At 42.9% G+C, this 20,563-nt stretch overlaps 1 pseudogene; it reads left to right on the forward strand.

The window, feature by feature from the left end:
• The first annotated feature begins 4,269 nt into the window (after nucleotides 1-4,269).
• Nucleotides 4,270-6,133, forward strand: LOC125753874 (cationic amino acid transporter 3-like; annotated as a pseudogene).
• The last annotated feature ends 14,430 nt before the right edge of the window (nucleotides 6,134-20,563 follow it).

Here is a 20,563-nt window from a genome sequence, read left to right on the forward strand (position 1 = left end):
TCCTTCACCCTCACTGTGCTCCACCCTGCAGTCAGGATCTTGGAACGGGGGTGAAGCTGGATGCATATATTCATAAAGCACCTAATTGAAAGTCATGTGTGTGTACATACTATATGGACATACATGTTTGAATTTGGATGGAAACATAACCTGCAGTGTGGGTATGTTTATTTCCATAGGTCTATAAATATGAGCATACTTGTTAGACTTCTTAAGTATGGATTGTGTGTGTGTGTGTGTGTGTGTTGTGTGTTGTATGTACATAAAACCTGTGAGGACATTGAATTAATCCAGATTTTGTAACTGTGTGGGAGAGAGGACTGTTTCTGATTTTCTTTTTGAGATGAGGTTTTCCTTCTAGTCATTTTGCTCAGTGCAGAGTGGCCAAAAACAAGTTGTATTGGAAAAGGAGAAAAAGAGAGAGAGAATGAAAGAAAAGAGAAAAAAGAAAGAGAAAAAAGAAGAAAAAAGGAAAAAAGAAGAAAAAGAGAAAAAAAAGAAAGAGGGGAAAAAGGGTGGGGAAGCAATCAGAAACCAAAAAAATAAAAAACCGGGGGAGTATCTTCTGATTCTGTATACTCTAAGTCTTGACTTCCCTAGGAACTTGTCCTCAATCTGGTCTTCTGGGGGAGGGGCAGAGTTGTGCTGATTTTCAGGTGTTAGCACTTGGGGAGCTGCTCTCCCCTGCCTGGTGCAGGGCTCAGTGGGTTGTTTACCCCGTGAGGTCCCTGGAGGAACAACCCCAGTGGTGGAGGCCAGCTCTGGAAACCTGGATTCAGCCCCCACAGCACTTTGAAGCACTCCGTCTGCAGGGCCTGGAGGCTCTGGGGCTGGGCTGCTGATCTGCTCAGCTCCCGGCAGGAGTGTCCTTGCTGTCCTGGGCCTCCGTGCTTCTGCCTGTCCCGCGGGAGCCCGGATCTTGGGCTGTGTCCCCTGCGCACAGTGCTCCGGGCCTGCGCTGTTGGATTCGTGCTCCCGCCCCGCAGCCCCCTCCCGCGGAGCCAGCCCCCTCGACCTCCGGGTCTTGCCCGCGCTGCAGCCCTTGGGAGCTCGGCGCACTCTCCCGGGCGCAGGTGTCTGTTAGTGTGGGGAGCCTGAGGGCATCACGCCCCTCCTGGGATCCTTCTCTAACTCCCTGTGAGCACTTTTCCGCCGGGAAGATTGGTGCAGCTCCTGATTCTCCGGATGTGCTTTCCTGGCCTGGGGGCACTCGCCCTGGCCTTACCCCCCCCTTGCATGCCCCCCCCTTGGATGCCTTTCCTTTTCTTTTTTCCCCCATCTTCCTACCTTGATAGAAGCACGAACTCTTCTCACTGTAGCATTCCAGCTGTGCTCTCTTTAAATCTCAGGCCAAATTCATACATTTTCAGGATGATTTGAAGGTTATTTAGGCAATTTGGTGGGGACAGGTGATTTGGGGACCCTACTCTTCCACATCTTGCCCCTCCTCTCCCTGCTTAGGTTTATTTTAAACTTTTATGCAATGTCCCAGAATAAAGTCAGGCTCCAAAGTCTGATTTGTCAATCCTCTTGTTTCTGAACATATTTGGCTTTTTTTTCCCTTTGAAACTAAACAGAAAGACAATCCTTTACCTTGTCTGTTGATCTTCCTTTAGTAATAGCATGTTGGAATATCCATGATTCTTTATATCTAGCCCATATTCCTTAATACTTCAAAAAATAATGAAGAGATCCAATATTAGACAAAGAGGTCTGTACTGATGCCTGATGTCCGTTGGTCTTGTGTTTATTTCTGTGAATGATTAATAAATACTAATAATGCTCTAATGCTGTGAGCTCAGAGCTGGTCACAGACATGGATCATAATGGAAAACACAAATGCCCATTTTTATAGTCTACTATGTCAGACCTCTGGTTGTCAACAACAACCGAGCCAGAATGATTAATCTGATATGACTGAAGTATTTTTTCCAGCATAACTCTGCCAGTTTAGCTCTGGAATGGTTAATCATATTTGAACTGACTGTTGGGCTCAGTTTTCTGGTTCTGGTTCTTCCGAGTTAAGGATAAAGAAGAGATTTCCATCTCTGGCAAACATTCAACCTGGTAAGGAAGTGATGTAGACTGCAAGAAGGAAGGAACATCAGAACAGTTAAAGCAGAAGGAATAGCATGAGCACAAAGGTTCACTTTCAGGAATTAAGAGGTGACCAGTAGCTGGTGTTGGGGGGGGACACACTGACATGTGGAGGTGAGGATGGGGAGAGTCATGAGCAGCACTGTAGTTGTAAGGAAAGCATGGAAGTTGTAATAGTGGAGAAGCAAAAGGAAAGTCAAAGGTTTTTAAGCAGGAGAGTAACATACTTTGCTTATGTTTTAAAATTTTCCATCCATTTTTTTAAAGTTTTACTTATCTGACTGAGGAGAGAGAAAGAGAGAGAATGAGGATATGGAGAAAGTGGGACGCCTAACCATTGCTGGTGGGAATGTAAAAAGTGCAGTAGCTGTGAAATAGTATGATGATTTCACAAAAAATTACATATGCAAATAATTTATGATCCACCAATCCCATTTCTGGGTTTACATCCCAAACAACTGAAAGCAAGTACTCAAAAAGATATTTATATACCTGTATTCAAAACAGCATTATTCACAACAACGGAAAGGTGAAACAATACACATCCCTATAGTTTAGTGGGTGGATTGTTGGATTTGACAGTTTTTCTTGGAATTTGGGATGGAACTTTTGTTTTGGAGTTTGCAAGGAGCTGAGAGACTTAGAGCAACACAGGGAGGAGGAAGGAGGAAGCTTGGGGGCATTATGGGCTTCATATAAGCTGATTTCATGTTCCCTCCTCCGTCTCGCATTTCTTTAAGATTTCTCCTGAGCAAGCACCACCTTTGGGAGAGACTGTTCCTACTTCTGAGATTCACAGACCCAGAGCCCTATGGAAATGTTTCAAGACTCTTGAAATAAATAATAGTGTGTGTTTTAGTCTCCTATTTCCTCCATGTTTTTTTTCCAAAACATGGTTTTTCCAAAACAAACAAACAAACAAACAAACAAGCAAAAAACAAGAAAACAAAACCCTACTTCTCGGAATCTTAAGATATAGTGATTAATCAATACACATCTGTATTCATTTTCTCTGTCCTAAATCCTCTTTGGTTGCTTTGCAATCATGAGCAGATCCTTGCCCTGGTAGTGCAGGTTTGGTGTAGAAGTGTGGAAATCCGAAGGAGGAGGATACATGGATTAGTTGTTCCAGAAGCTTTTAGACTGTAGAGATGTAAGGACACACTCAGGACACCAGCTGACAGAAAGGGAAAATGTTTCAAATGAGCATCAGGACAGGCTATAAGTGCTGGTGGGAAGGGGAAGAGGATTGGGGATGCGGATCAGGCAGGATGGTTTAGGAAAGGCTTTTTAGATGTAGGGGGAAGGTTGTAGAATAAGGTTGAGAAGAACTAGAGGGTCAAGACTGGACAGAAGGAGTGAGAAGGGTCCCTGGCAGGGCACATCTTACCCAGGCCACGGGCTTATCCCAGGAAGGGTAAGTCAGGATGTGATGAGTTGAGTAAGGAAGGAGGTGATGGGCCTGAGGATAGGAGAAGAATTAGGGGCGGGACTCTGAAAGCTGGGTCAGAGTCTGGACTAAACAAAACTATTAGAATAATCGCAGATTGTGTACGGAGAAAGAACATTTCTGAACATGGTGATTGAGAACAATGTTTCTCTGTGTTGTTATAAGCTGAATTTGTAGCAGGCTCTCTCAGGATTCCCAATTATGGGTTTGCTCTCTTTCTGTGCATTTGGTTGTTCATTTGTTTGTTCTGCCTTCACACCTGATTCTGTTGGAGAAATAAAATATGATTATTTGGTTCCCATACATTTGTTCTTTATGTTGATTCTTTGGTTATCTTCATACTTTGTCCTTAGATCTACTCTCCCCCATCTTCAGTAAAGTAGGAAGAGTGCAAGCACCACACTGCACAACACAATTGAGGGAAACAGAAATTATAAAAAGCATTGACCATCTCTGACCCTGCCATTCAGATGGTCCTCCGCTGCGATCCTGCTCAGTCCATGGATGGAATTTGAAGAGTGTATGATATTTTTGGTGACCCACCTCAGAGGGGTCTGTGATTCAACAAATGTGAAGAACCACTGTTATGTCTTTGTTGGGAGGTAGGGGTTTAGGACAGCTCCCCAGAGAGAGAGACGTGGTACAAGCATCGTTAGTGCTAACTATAGAAGCCTCCAGTACACTTGAAGGGGCTGAAGGAGAAAGAGGATGGGAAAAGGGACATGGGTTCAGAGGAAGCTAGAGGAAGGGTGCTCTATCTTCCTTTTATCCCCCTCTTCCTAGCAGGTATTTCTTCTTTGTATTCTCCATATCCTGGCAATCACAGGACTCTGGTTTCCCTTCATGTTAAATCTCCTGAATGCTTCCATTTATCAGGGTCTTTACCAGGTCCTATCAAAACATTATCTCCTGCAATTCCTGTGTGCAATCTACAATGCACAGAGTAGGCTCAGTCCTTCCCTCAGTCATAGCATGTTTTACCATCACTTGCTGTCAGGCCCCTTTGCAATGCATTTTGTTTTCTTCTCTCATCTTTATCTCTATTTTCATTTCCCCTCCTCACAGAAGTGGTGGACTGTACATTCTTGGCCATAAGTACAGCTAAGTGGATGATGCAGAATGAGGAAAAATGGGGATCAAAGTACCATCTGACCTTGGCCAGGGATTTGGTGCCCAAGGATGTAAGAACAGGAGACTAATATATTTTAAACTCAGATGATATATACAAATGGCTCTGTAATTGCAATGAAACATCTCGTCTGTGAATTAATGTGTCATTACTCAAACTCAAGAACCTTGTAAATATCCCATATGTGAATTATTGTACATTTATACTCTGTTGGGTCTTGCAGCTTAATTACTACATGAAACTGCACGAGTTAAATGAACTGAGATGGGTTTATGTCATGTGGTATGCAAAAAAAGGAGAATGTTGGGAGGTATTTGGCACTTTTTCTGGGTGGAAAGCAGGGTTTATTTTGCTATGATGTCCTTTGGTGTCAGTTTCTGTTGTGTATTTGGGCTGCAGGTGACATGGGACTTCTGAGCTTTGGTTGGTGGGTTGAATAATGAGTTCAGTAAAAATTTATTGTTTACTATGTTTTAGGCATCGTGAAGGGCTACATGAAGAAATATGAGACAGCACCTTGAAGCCTGAGCAACCAATCGAGGCAGCCCCAACTCTGCTTACAACCTCACTGAACTTGATCTGCGATTCTCTGACCCTTGGATTTGCTACAGCTCTCTGATTCTAGAATCCTCTTCATTCCAGCTAAGATGCTGTCAGTTCCGAAGATTTGGTAAAAGCTGGTGCACAAACATCCGCTGGAGCAATCTGTGCCTGAGACTGCCCCTGCCAGAACTCAGAACACTCTGGATTTAGTGGCCCTGTGTGGGCTACACAATGGGTATAAATGTTTATATTCTGGCTGGGGTGTTTGGATTATAGCAGGACCAGCCATTGTGATCTGCTTTTTGGTGGCTGGCCTAACTCATTGTTGGCTGGGTTGTGCTATGCAGAGTGTGCCTGGTTCCCCACTCTGGCTCTTCATCTCTACACTTATGTCACTGTAGGTGAACTTGGGGCTTTCATCACCGGCTGGAATCTCATCCTTACCAATGTTGCTCATATAGCATTAGTTTTCCGAGCCTGGACCTTAGCTTTTGCAGCCTTTTGGGACAGCTCTCTCAGATCTTGCACAGGAGCATTTCATTGCATGTTTCCCAGAACTTTATAGAAATTCTAGGCTATTTTGTTGTGGGCCTTGTGATGGTGTTCATGGAAGTGCTGACTTCAAACATTAGACGGCTTTTCTGTGGTTATCAAAGTTTTCGCATCAGTGAACATTTTGGTTCTCAGTTTTATCATCATCTCTGGCTTCATAAGGGGGACCTGCACAACTGGAGGCTCACAGAAGAGGACTACATAAAGGCTGGACTCATGACACCTCTAGCTTGGGTCCTCTGGGCTCTGGAGGATTCATGCCTTTTGGCTTCCAGGGTATTCTCCATGGAACAGCTATCTGCTTCTATGCTTTTAGTAGTTTCACCATTATTATACCAGAGTTGAAGAAGCCCAAATCCTGAGCGTTCCATCCCAGAGCATTGAGTTTCACTTTCATCTCCACTTTGATGTATTTTAGTGTCTCTGCAGCATTTACACTTATGTGCCTTACTACCAGCTCCACTCTGGGAGCACCTTGCTAGAGACATTTCTTCATATTGGCTGTGTCCCTGCCTACTATGTTGTACTTTTGTAATTTTATCTAATATTTTTTTAAACATCTTTGGCTTTACATTCTTCTTCCTCGGGTGATATCCAAGATGGCAGAGGATGCCTCCTGTTCCCTGTCCTTGCCAGGATCCAAGACATGCTTTCACATCACAGCCATGTAGTCTTTGTTATTATTGCAGCAATCATGGCTTTCTTTTTGGAATCATTGACCATGCGTCTCAGGTCACTGGTGTCTCTGTAATTTTCTCTCTGATATCCTTTGGGGTTCTCTATCATCAGGTATCTGCCCAAAAAGAAGAGTGAGGGTGAAGCAAGGAGGTGCAGGAGGAGAGTGAGAGAAATGAAGCAGAGTGCAGGAAGAGAATGGACCCATAGCAGAGAAGCTGACTTACAGGGACTACTCTTTCCAGAGCCCCACCCCACCCGCACTCTCTGGCCGGATTGTCTCTGTTTGCTCCTCACTGTTTGCTCTGCTGCTGACTGTTCTCTGCTTGGTGCTGGCCCAGTGGCCATATCTGCGTTCTGGAGCCCAGTGTGGATCACAGTGGTTGTGCTGCTCCTGCTGCTCATCACTGGATCACCGGGGTCATCTGGAGACAGCCACAGAACTCCACTCCCCTTCACTTCAAGGTACCTGGTCTGCCTCTCCTCCCACTCCTGAGCATCTTTCTCAATGTTTATCTTATGGTGCAGATGACAGCTGGCACCTGGGCCCTATTTGGTGTCTGGTTGCTGTTGGGTGTGCTATCCTCTACTTTGGCTATGGGATCCAGAGCTTGGTCGCTTCTCACTTAAGTTGGGGCAAAACTGTAGATCTTGAACTCAACTAGTACATATTTGGTTGAATCATCACACTGAATGCACTGTGGCCCCCTGAATGATAATGGAAATACTCCTAGCACATGCAAAGCAAGGCCTTCCATGAGATGTTGACGGCACTAACAGAGCTGTGTATTTATTGTAGAGTGACGGATGTGTCTTGGGTCTTTTCTTGTTTTTCAAACTGTCTACTTTACAATGTGTCTTACCTGCTTACTGGCTTTAAAAAATTTTAATAAAAGAGCTAGAAAAAATGTTTCTGTTTTCTTTGGGTTAATATCTAGTAGTGGAAATACTGGATCATATGGTAAGTAGTTCTATTTTTTATTTTTTTATAAATTTATTTTTATTGTGTCTCATTTGCCAACATATAGAATAACACCAGTGCTCATCCCGTCAAGTGCCCCCTCAGTGCCCAACAGCCAGTCACCCACATCCCCTCCCAGCCATCCACCACCCCCAGTTCGTTTCCCAGAGTTAAGAGTCTTTCTTGTTCTGTCTCCCTTTCTGATATTTCCCAGTCATTTCTCTCCTTTCCCCTTTATCCCTTTCACTATTTTTATATTCCCCAAATGAATGAGACCATATAATGTTTGTCCTTCTCTGACTGACTGATTTCACTCAGCATAGTAACCTCCAGTTCCATTACGTTGAAGCAAATGGTGGGTATTTGTCGTTTCTAATGGCTGAGTAATATTCCATTGTATACATAAACCACATCTTCTTTATCCATTCATCTTGTGGACACCGAGGCTCCTTCCACAGTTTGGCTGATTGTGACATTGCTGCTACAAACATCGGGTGCAGGTGTCCTGGTGTTTCATTGCATCTGTATCTTTGGGGTAAATCCCCAGCAGTGCATACTGGGTCATAGGGCAGGTCTATTTTTAACTCTTTGAGGAACCTCCACACAGTTTTCCAGAGTGGCTGCACCAGTTCACATTCCCAGATTTCTGTTCATGCTTTTGCCCATTTCATGATTGGATTGTTTGTTTCTTTGCTGTTGAGTTTAAGAAGTTCTTTATAGATCTTGGAAACACCCTTTATCTGTATCGTCATTTGCAAATTCTTCTCCCATTCTGTAGGTTGTGTTTTAGTTTTGTTGACTGTTTATTTTGCTGTGCAGAAGCTTTTACAGTGAAGTCCCAATAGTTCATTTTGCTTTTGTTTCCCTTGCCTTCATAGATGTATCTTGCAAGTTGCTGTGGCCAGATTCAAAAGGGTGTTGCCTGTGTTCTCCTCTAGAGATTTGGATGGAATCTTGTCTCACATTTGATCTTTCATCCATTTTGAGTTTATCTTTGTGTTGGGCAAGAGAGTGGTCTAGTTTCATTCTTCTGCATGTGCATGTCCAATTTTCCCAACACCATTTATTGAAGAGACTGTCTCTTTTCTAGTGGATAATCTTTCCTCCTTTGACGATTATTAGTTGACCATAAAGTTGAGTGTCCACTTCTGGATTCTCTATTCTGTTCCATTGATCTATGTGTCTGTTTTTGTGCCAGTACCACACTGTCTTGATGACCACAGCTTTGTAGTACAACCGGAAATCTGGCATTGTGATGCAGCTATGGTTTTCTTTTAAAAATTCCCCTGGCTATTCAGGGTCTTTTTGATTCCACACAAATCTTAAATATTTTGTTCCAACTCTCTGAAGAAAGTCATGGTATTTTGATAGGGATTGCATTAAACGTGAAAATTGCCCTGGGTACATTGACGTTTTCACAATATTAATTCTGCCAATCCATGAGCATGGAATATTTTTCCATCTCTTTGCGTGTTCCTCAATTTCTTTCAGAAGTGTTCTATAGTTTTTAGGGTATAGATCCTTTACCTCTTTGTTGAGTTTATTCCTAGGTATCTTATGCTTTTGGGTGCAATTGTAAATGGGATTGACTCCTTAATTTCTCTTTCTTCAGTCTCATGGTTAGTGTATAGAAATGTCACTGACTTCTCGATTGATTTTGTATCCTGCCACACTGCTTGCTGTATGAGTTCTAGCAATCTTGGGGTGGAGGTTTTTGGTTTTCTATGTAGAGTATCATGTCATCGGGAGGAGAAGTTTGACTACTTATTTGCCAACTTGAATGCCTTTTTGTTGTCTGATAGCTGAGGCTAGGACTTCTAGTACTACTTTGAAAGCAGTGGTGAGAGTGGACATCCCTGTCTTGTTCCTGATCTTAGGGGAAAGGCTCCCAGTGCTTTCCCATTGAGAATGATTTGCTGTGGGCTTTTCCTAGGTGGCTTTTAAGATGTTGAGGAATGTTCCCTCTATCCCTATACTCTGAAGAGTTTTGATCAGGAATGGATGCTGTATGTTGTCAAATTCTTTCTCTGCATCTATTGAAAAGATCATAAGGTACTTGTTTTTCTCTTGCTGATATGCTCAATCACATTGTTGCTTTGGAGTGTTGAACCAGCTTCACATCCCGGGGAAAAATCCTCCTTGGTCATGGTGAATAATCTTCTTTATGTACTGTTGGATCCTATTGGCTAGTATCTTGTTGAGAATTTTTGCTTCCATGTTCATCAGGGATATTGGTCTGTAATTCTCCTTTTTGGTGGGGTCTTTGTCTGGTTTTGGAATTAGGTGATGCTGGCCTCATAGAAATTTGGAATACTCCATCTCTTTCTGTCTTTCCAAACAGCTTTAGTAGAATAGGTATGGTTTCTTCTTTAAACGTTTGATAAAATTCCCCTGGGAAGCCATTTGGCCCTGGACTTTGTGTCTTGGGAGGTTGTTGATGACTGCTTCAATTTCCTCCCTGGTTATTGGCCTGTTCAGGTTTTCTATTTCTTCCTGTTCCTGTTTTGGTAGTTTGTGGCTTCCCAGGAATGTGTCCATTTCTTCTAGATTGTCTAATTTATTGATGGTTAACCTCCATGTTTGAAGTCGTTTCAAACTTCTTGTTGTGATTTAGTTCTACTCAAGAGCATTATGGTCTGAGAATATGCAGGGGCGATCCCAATCTTTTGGTATCAGTTCAGACCTGATTTGTGACCTTATATGTGGTCTATTCTGAAGAAAGTTCCATGTGCACTTGAGAAGAATGTGTTTCAGTTGAGTTTGGATGTGTTCAGTAGATATCTGTGAAATCCATCTGGTAGAGTATCATTTAAAGCTCTCGTTTCTTGGAGATGTTGTGCTTAGAATACCTATCAAGTGTAGAAAGCACTAGATTGAAGTCACAAGTATAAGTGTATTATTATCTAAATATATCTTTACTTTGGTTATTAATTGATTGATATTTGGCAGCTCCCACTTTCGGGGCATTTATTTTGAGGATTGTTAAGGCCTCTTCTTTAATAGATCCTTTAAGTATGATATAGTGTCCCTTTTCATCTCACTACAGTCTTCGAGAGTAATTTTAGTTTATCTGATATAAGTGGCTACCCCTGCTTTCTTTTAAGGACCATTTGAATGGTAAATAGTTCTCCAACCTATTATTTTCGTTGTAGGTGTCCTTCTGTCTAAAATGAGTCTCTTGTAGACAGCAAATAGATGGGTCCTGCGCTTTTATCCAGTCTGACATCCTGCACCTTTTGATGGGGTCATTAAGCCCATTCACGTTCAGAGTTACTATTGAAAGATATGAGTTTAGTGTTTCATGATACTTATTCACTCCTGTTTTTGTGGATTGTTCTATTGGACTTCTTCTTAAGAGGAATTTAAGAGTCCCCCTTAAAATTTCTTGCAGAGCTGGTTTGGTGGTCACATATTCTTTCAGTTCCTGCCTGTTTTGGAAGCTCTTTTCTCTCCTTCAATTCTGAATGAGACCTTGCTGGATAAAGTATTCTTGGTTTCATGTTCTTCTCATTTAGGACCCTGAATATATCCTGCCAGCCCTTTCTGGCCTGCCAGCTCCTGTGTAGAGGTCTGCTGTTAATCTAATATTTCTCCCCATATAAGTTAGAGATTTCTCGTCTCTGCTGCTTTAAAGATCTCTCTTATCTTTGGATGCAAGCTTCACTGTTAAATGTCGAGGTGTTGAGGTTTTTGATTTTGGGGAGGATCTATTTCCTGGATCTGAATGCCTGTTTCCATTCCCATATTAGGAAAGTGTTCAGCTAGGATTTGTTCAAATACATATTCTGGACCTCTGTCCCTTTCCTCGGGAACCCCAATTAAACGTAGGTTTTCTTCCTCAGGCTGTGCGTTTTTCCCTTACTCTATCTTCACGGTCTTTTAATTTTTGTCTCTTTTTCCTCAGTTTCCCTCTTTGCCATCAACTTGTCTTCTATGTGACTCACTCGTTCTTCCACTGTTAACCCTCATCATTAGGACTTCTAGTTTGGATTGCATCTCATTCAATTGATTTTCTCTGATTAGATCTAAATTATGCAGTCATGAAGTCTCTTGAGTCCTTTATGTCTTTTCTAGAGCCCCAATAGCTGTATAATAGTGCTTCTGAATTGCTTTCTGACATTGAATTGTAATCCAGATTTTGTAACTGTGTGGGAGAGAGGACTGTTTCTGATTCTTTATTTTGATATGAGTTTTCCCTCTAGTCATTTTGCTCAGTGCAGAGTGTCCATACAAGTTGTATTGGGAAATGGAGAAAAGAGAGAGAAAAGAAAAGAAAAAAGAAAAAAGTAAAAAGAAAGAAAAAATGAGAAAAAGAAAAAAGAAAAAGAAAAGAGGGAGGAAGCAACAGAAAATCAAAAAACAAAAAACAAGGGGAGAGCCTCTATTTCTGATACTGTAAATCCGAGTTCACCTGGAACTTTCCAGTGTTGTGTCAATATTGTTTTTCCCTGTTGGTCTAGTTGGTCTTCTGGGGGAGGGGCCTGCTGCACTGATATCAGGTGTTAGCACTTGGGGAGCTGCTCTGCCCCCTGCCTGTGCAGGGCTCAGTGGGGCTGTTTACCCCGTGAGGCCCCAGGAGTACAACCACGGTGGCGGCCAGCTCTGGAGCCCTGGAGTCAGCTCCCGCAGTAACTATGGAGCTCTCTGTCTGCAGGGCCTGGAGGCTCGGGCGGGGCCGCTGATCTGCCCAGCTCGGGCGCCCGGCGCGTGGCGTCCTCGCTGTCCTGGGCCCTCCCGGCCTCTGCCTGTCCCGGGGAGGTCGGATCCTGGGCTGTGTCGGGCGCCCAGTGCTCCGGGGCCTGCGCTGTTGATTCGTGCTCCGCCCGCAGCCCCTCCGAGCTGCTCCCGCCCCGCCAGCCCCCTCGCGCAGGCCGCCCCGAGCCCCAGGCCTCCCGGGTCCGCCGTGCGCCTCTGCAGCCCTTAGGGAGCTCGGCGCACTCTCCCGGGGCGCAGGTGTCTGTTACTGTCCCAGGGAGCCCGAGGGCATCCCGCCCTCCTGGTCCTGCTCTCCCTCTGAGCCCCTTTCCGCCCGGAAGGTGGGTGCACTCCTGCGTCTCCGGGACGGGGCTCTCCTGTCCTGGGGACACTCGCCCCGGCCTCAGCCCGGCTCCCGGGGGCCCCTCCCCTTGAGGCCTTTTCTTTATTTCTTTCCCCCGTCTTCCTACCTTGATAAAGCCGAACTCTTCTCACTGTAGCGTTCCAGCTGTTCTCTCTTTAAATCTCAGGCCGATCGTAGTTTTTCAGGATGATTTGAAGGTTACCTAGGTAATTTGGTGGGGACAGGTGACTTGGGGACCCTACTCTTCCGCCATGGTCCTTCCTATTTTTAATTTTTGTGATTTTCATACTCATTTACATAGTGTCTGCACCAATATTTGTCACTCGCAGTGCATGAGGGTTCCTTTTCTCCACATCCTCACCATCACTTTTTATTTCTTGACTTTTTTTCGTTGTTATGACAGATGTAAAGTGATATCTTATGTAGTTTTAACTTACATTTCCTGATGATTAGTGATGCTGAGCATGTTTTCCTGTGTCTATTACCCATCTCACATGTTCTCATTGGAGAAATGTTTATTCAGGTCCTCTGCCCATTTTTTAATGGATCATTTGGTTGTTTTTGGTATTGAGTTATGGAAAATACTTATGTGTTTTGGAAATTAATCCCTTGGAGATAGGTCTTATAATATCAAATTAGGTACTTTGCCTTTTGTTTTGTTGATGATTTCCTTTGCCGTTAAATGTTTTTCGACATGAAATCAAAAAGATATATGCACTTCTATGTTTATGGCATCCTTATTTCAAAAGCCAGCATATGAAAGCAACAAATGACCATTGATAGATAAATGCATAAAGAAGATGTAGTGTATGTATGTATTAATATATATAAATACATATTTACATAGTTTATATAATGGAGTATAATTCAGTAATGAAATCTTTCCATTTATAACTACATGGATATACCTAGCGCTATATGTAAAGTGGAGTAAGTCAGAGAAAAACAGATACTATTGATTTCACTCATATATGTACTTAAGAAATAAAACAAAAAAAAAACATAGAAAAAGAAGAGATAAATGAAAAAAAAACCCAGTAAAGATAGGGACTGGTGGTGTCCAGCAGAGAGATGGTTGGGGGGGTGAAATAGATTAAAGGAATTAAGAAAACACTTATATTGATGAGCCCTTGTATCTGAATCATTATTGCATACATAAGAATAAAATAACAATATTATGTTAATTATACTTCAATAAAAATAAAAGAAACAAAGAAATCCCCCAAATATGAAATATGATCACCACTTTAAGGAGCTTAAATTCTTAGTTTCATTCTTTTTGCTTTTTCTTTTTTAATTTAAATTCCATTAGCCATCTTATAGAACATCATTATTTTCAGATGTTGAGTTAGAAATCCATCAGTTGTATATACACCCAGTGCTCATCACATTGTGCTCTCTTAATGCCTATCTCCCAGTTACCCCATCCCCCTACCTACCTACCCTCAGTTTCTTTCCCATAGTTAAGAGTCTCTCATGTTATCTCCCTCTTTGATTTCTTCTTATTCTTTTCCCTCCTTTCTCTATGATCCTCTGTGCTGTTTCTTATATTCCTCATATGAGTGAAACCATATGATAATTATCTTTCTCTAACTTATTTCTAAGGAGCTTAAATTCTAATACAAGGGGTAAAGCATAGCTGTAACAGAGTATTGTCATAAGTAATAAGCAGATAATGTGTCTTGCAAATTCAGAGTTGAGGAAATCTTTTGTGGCTGGCACAGTGGTGAGAGTTGATTGGTGAAACCAGAGAAGATTTTGCAGAGGAATGGCAAGATTGGTTCTCTCCAAGAATAGGATATTCACGGGAGCGGGGAGGAGTGCAGGCAGAGGGAACACTAGGAAAAGCACAAGAAAATGAAGCAGAGTTCAAGAGACACAGAGCCAGCTGTGTAGTTTGAGCTGTGGCTGTGAGGGGGAACAGAGCATGGGTGGATTGCATAGTGTTTCCTCTGACACAAACTTTGACCTTGAACCACACTACCATGCTGAAAACCGGGCTGTTCTTCCTTGGGACATCTGTTCTTGGACTTTCAACTTTCTTTGCTTCATCTGGCTGGAAATGCTTCAGCAAAACCACTCCGCAGTTCTGTCTGGTTTTCTACCACTCCAAATGTGAGCTTGAAATATCTGGTGTCTCTCCAGCTCTTTATATTTATGTGTAATGGATGCAGGACCATTTTCGACTATATCTGTTTATTAAAAGTTCTAGGATTTCTGCCTTCTGTCTCTTTCTCTCAACGATCTCTACTGCATGATCTGAACCTGCATCTTGCCCCTCTACAATCCATTGTGGTTGTAGAGTCATAGTACCACATTTCCTCTATGTTTGGAAATGTAGGATGAAGAATAGATTATTAATCCTCAGTTTTAGATCTGTGGCCTAATCTTTTGTTAATCATGCATCACTCCGACAGATTGACTGACTCCTCATCATATGTACTGAGCATGCCTGCCTTCCAACACAGGAGAGAGATCACTTTTATTAGATTTTCTTGTGTATCGGCAGGTTAGAATGCATGTGTCATGTGGTCAGGTTGATTCTGGATGAAAAAAGAAAACTGGTCTTAGGTAATGGATGACAGTTGCTTGGCAACAGATGAGCTCTATGGAAAATCTGAAAAATTTGGAATTAGGAGCACAAAAGGAGGGGCCTAGGCTGGGAAATTGAATTTGGGGAAGAGGAGAAGTATGCATAGGTTGGCTGCCCTCCTGTCTCCAGGCCTCCTTTGTCATTATGCTGGGATTTGGCACACTGCCCATTTGGTAAAATGCCTTCCTTACCTACCCTAGAGTCTGCCTGGGCTCAGGGCTCCTGTGGGAAAAGCATTGGTTGGGTTGGAACTGCCAATTCTGTTTCCCCTTCTTCATATGATGGCCTGAAAGGGACTCGGAGGTCATGGTAGTCATGCCTCGCCTCAGGGTTGTACTGTCCCTTAATCAAATGAGTGATAACTTGATGATACTAATTGAGGAGGCTATGGAGCTTGGGGGATGAAATAGGAGTACTTAACTGTCTGTCCTGGAAATTAGGATACTTCCATCTTCCAAAAGCTTTAAAAATATATCTTATTTATTTATTTGGCAGAGAAAGAGAGCACACAAGCTGTGGAGTGGCAGGCAGAGGGAAAGGCAGAAGCAGGCTCCCTACTGCAGGAACCCAATGGAAGGCTCCACCCTAGGACCCTGAGATCATGACTTAAGCTAAAGGCAGATGCTTAATTAACTGAGCCACCGAGGCACCTCTCATCTTTCAAAAGTTTTAAGGAGAGACCAGATGACTGAATAAGTGGTTATACCTGGGTAGGAACCAACTAAAGCTTTTAGGGATTTTTAAATTATTTTTAATGGGTTATGACATAATATATGAGTCCTATATTCCAGAACCTGGAGTGATTGGCAAATGGAACAATATTACCAGTTGGGCATTTGAAAATTTTCTGAAGCTTTCAAGAGTTTGTGTATCCCATTCCCATAAGAATAGGTGATAAATAGAGTGCAATATGATGGAAAAGAGATGGAGATTGAACATAAAGAAGAATTTTCTGTTTTTACAGGATGACAGAGGGGATGGGAGGGTGCAGGCTCTCTGGCTGTGGCATGACTGTCTCACTTGGGTTTGGATTGCCTCAGATAGGTTCCTGCCCAGAACAGGGAATATACAAAATGAACTCTCAAAATCTTTGTTATGCAATTCTCCAATCAACTTCTTAAATGAGAGGCGGGGTGGATGTGTGGTGTATGAGGTGGGGAAGCATGAGGATAATGAATGACAGAAAGAAAAACCAATCTTATTAGAACGTTGACACCTGCTAAATGTTTGAAACGGGTTTGGATTGGGAGAACAATGCATGGTAGGGCTCAAATAAGAGTTTTAGGTTTCCTATTCTTTCTCTCTCCGTGTCTTCATCTTGTCTCATTAATGAGATTTAAAAGTGCCCCAGGGTCCCTAATAGAAAAGGTTGTCCTTTGTGACCTACATTTAAGTCTGAGGCAGGTGTCTATGAAATTTAACTCCCACCTATCATGTCTCTTCAACGGACACCAAATGTGTGTCATATATATTAATGTAAAATGTTGTAGTAAAATTTTATCAGAACCTTATGAAAAACCCAATAAGTATGTTTTGATGCTGCTTGAGAAAATAATATGCAGGTATAAATACTACCTACTGTATCATAAATAGAGTTGACATTTATTTATACAACAATATAACTGCCACCAAAATACTTGCCACTCATTGTGCACTAATTTTGAACTATGCTTGATCAAAATGCCTAGTAATTTCTCACATATTCCCCATGCATTCTATTCTTGTCTATTGTTCTTTTACTTATACAACAAATGTTAACTGGGCACCCACTATGAGCTGATTTATTATGCTTATACTTAAACATCGTTAATTACTCAACATATGTTTTATGGTCTACTTGATGATGTCATCCACTTAACTTGTCTTTGAATAGGGCTAGCATAAATAATATACATGCATGATATGTTAATTTATAATAATGGAAATGTACAGAGTCCTATATTTTATTGACTTATGTATATTATCCTCCAACACTCCGATGACAGCAAGGCAAGGATATATTCTTGCTTTGGAGAAGAGGAAAAGATTCAGGGATGCAAGAATTGCACAAGAATTCAGGGCTTATGACCCTCAGATCAAAACTCTGTCCATGTATCACTCTATGCAGAATAATAAGGAATTTATTTATAAATAGGTCAGGAACATTCAGAGTAAGTTCTTAAATATACACACTTCAAAGCATGCCTGCCCCTTAACATTCTTCATTGTTATACCTAGGTTATAGTAAACAGTATTTTTTGAATCATGAGGTGGAAATGTGAGCCAGATTTAGAAACGAATAAAGCATTCATAGTCCTGGGGGTACCTGTGTGGCATAGTCAGTTGAGTGTCTGACTTTTGGTTTTGGCTTGGTCATGATTTCCTAGTTGTGGGATCAGGACTTGCATCTGCCTCTGAGCTCAGCCTGGAGCAAGCTTCGTTTTCTATCTCCCTCTGTCATTTTCTTCTTCTTCTTCTTCTTCTTCTTCTTCTTCTTCTTCTTCTTCTTCTTCTTCTTCTTCTTCTTCTCCTTCTCCTTCTCCTTCTCCTTCTCCTTCTCCTTCTCCTTCTTCTTCTTCCTCTTCTGTCTGTCTGTCTGTCTCTCTCAAATAAATAAGTAAAATATTTTAACAACTATTCTATATTCTGGTGAATGAGAGCCTTGCTGGATAAAGTATTCTTGGCTGCATGTTCTCCTCATTTAGGAGCCTGAATATATCCTGCCAGCCCTTTCTGGCCTGCGAGTTCTCTGTGGAGAAGTCTGCTGTTAATATATTATTTCTCCCCATATGATTTATGGATCTCTTGTCTCTTGTTGCTTTAAGGATTTTTTCTTTTTCTTTGGAATTTGCAATTTTCACTATTAAATATCGATGTGTTCAATGGTTTTTATTGATTTTAGGGGGCACCTTTCTATCTCCTGGATCTGAATGTCTGTTTCCCTCCCCAAATCAGGGAAGTTCTCAGCTATGATTTGTTCAAATATGCTTTCTGTCCCTCTGTCCCTCCTGGCATACTCTGTAACCCCAATTAAAAATAGATTTTTCCTTCTGACACTGTCATTTATTTCCCTTAACCTTTCCTCATGGTCTTTTAATAGTTTTTGTGTTTTTCCCTCAGCTTCCTTCTTTGCCATCAATTTGTCTTCTCTGTCACACACTCGTTCCTTCTACCACTTTAACCCTTGTTGTTAGGACCTCCAGTTTAGATTTCATTTCATTTAATTGATTTTTAATTTTGGCCTGATTAGATCTAAATTATGCAGTGAAGTCTCTTGAATCCTTTATGCTTTTTTCCAGAGCCACCAGTAGCTTTATAATCGTGCTTCTGGATTGGCTTTCTTTTTTTTTTTAATTTTTATTTATTTATGATAGTCACAGAGAGAGAGAGAGAGGCAGAGACATAGGCAGAGGGAGAAGCAGGCTCCATGCACCGGTAGCCCGATGTGGGATTCGATCCCGGGTCTCCAGGATCCCGCCCTGGGCCAAAGGCATACACCAAACCGCTGGGCCACCCAGGGATCCCCTGGATTGGCTTTCTGACATTGAATTGTAATCCAAATTCTGTAATTCTGTGGGAGAGAGTGCTGTTTCTGATTCTTTTGTGGTGAGTTCTTTCTAGTCATTTTGCTCAGTGCAGAGTGGCTAAAAACAAGTTGTACTGGAAAAAGGAAGAAAAAAAGGAAAAAACAAACAAAAAATAGAACAACAACAACAACAAAAAGGTGGGGTATCCCCTGCTTCTATATACTGTAAATCCCTCGACTTACCCTGGAGTTTTCCACCTGCTGGGTCTAGAACTTGCTCTTCCCTTGTCCTTCCAGCTGTCTTCTGAGATGAGGGGCCTGCTGTGCTGGTTCTCAGGTGTGAGCACCTGAGGGAGCTCCCCCCCCGACCCCTGCCAGGTGCATGGCTCAGTGAGAGCTGTTTATCCTGTGAGGCCCGTGTTCCTTGATGGCCCCGCTCTGTCCCAGGCACAAGGTGACTCCTGGAGGAACAAGACTGGCGGCGGCCAGCTCTGAGTCCCTGGAGTCAGCGTCCGCAGTAACTACCGCAGATCCCAGTCTGCAGGGGCCTGGATGCTCCGGGGGCGGGGAGGCTGACCTGCACAGCTTGGGGGCGCCCGGTGGCAGGAGCGTCCTCGCTGTCCTGTGTCCACCCGGCCTCCGCCTGTCCCAAGGGGAGCACAGGATCCTGGGCTGTGTCCCCAGGGCCCTGGGCTCCCGGGCCTGCACCACTGGAATCACTCCCGGGCGCGCAGCCCCCTCCCCGCAGAGCCGCCGCCTGAGCCGCCGCCTGAGGCTCCTGAGCGCCACCCCTCCCTCGCCCCCGGGGCCCGCTCCAGCCCTTACCGAGCTCCACCTGCAGTGTGTGGCGCTCTCTCCCGGGGCGCACCTCCTCTGTTAGTGACCGCGGGAACCTGGGGGCTCCACTGCCCCTTCTAGGGTCCTGCCCAAGTTCCCTGTGAGCGCCTTTCCGTCCAGGAAGATTGGTCAAGTTCCTGCTTCTCTGGGCCTGGGCTTTCCTGTCCTGGGGGCTCTCGCCGCCCGGCCTTAGGCCTGCTCTTTGCGGGGGAGGGGGGGGGCTCCCCCACTGGATTCTTTTTCATTTATTTATTTATTTTCCATCTTCCATCCTTGATGGAAGTGTGAACACTTCTCACTGTAGCATTCTAGCTGTGCTGTCTTTAAATCTCAGGCCGAATTTGTAGATTTTCATGATTTGAAAGTGATCTAGGTAAGTTGGTGGGGACAGGTGACTTGGGGACCCTACTCTTCCAAAATCTTGCCTCATCTGTCCCTTTAGAGACAATCAGAACTCAAATTTAACAACCACAAAGGTGTACTTGAAACATAATTTATCTTTCAAAAATCATCCTTATTTCCAAAGAGAGTCAAACTGAGACTAACTCATTGGAAAAGCAAGTGCTGTTTCAACAAAGTTGGCCTAATTATTTATATAAGCTCCTCAAGGATAATGATTAACCTTATAGAGTCTTTCAAAAATGCTTCCCTAGATCTTTTCATAACGAATCATTAGATTGAACTTTTCGTCACTTCTCAAGGTCAAGAGCCAAGCCATCAGACTTGCCTGCAATACCTGAAGATTTGGGTGAATTCCTCTTCTTGAGGTCCCACAAATATCTGGAGTTTCCTGAACCTGCCAGGAAGTGACATTCTTTACTTATCTGATAATGCTGCTAGGAACTCTGTAAGCAACGAATCTGGCCAACATTTCGAAGGGGCTTAATTGGCTCCATAAAGACAACCTTTGCTCCTTAAAGCAGGCAGGCCATACCTGAGTCTATGCATGTCTTTCTCAAATGTAACATTCATCAAAGCCTTGATGAAGTAACCAACGTTTCCCATTGTGTCTATTACACGGAGAATAGGTTCTTATCAAACTACATGAACAACTGTAATTGCCATTAAAGAAAAAATATCCACCAAGAGTTTCTGAACTCTGGAGGGTTCAGGTGGAGGGAAAATTTAAGTGCTTCAATTTGTTCACAATGGAGTATTTTAT

This window comes from Canis lupus, chromosome 27, assembly GCF_003254725.2.
Source record: "Canis lupus dingo isolate Sandy chromosome 27, ASM325472v2, whole genome shotgun sequence".
In the NCBI taxonomy this organism is placed as follows: domain Eukaryota; kingdom Metazoa; phylum Chordata; class Mammalia; order Carnivora; family Canidae; genus Canis; species Canis lupus.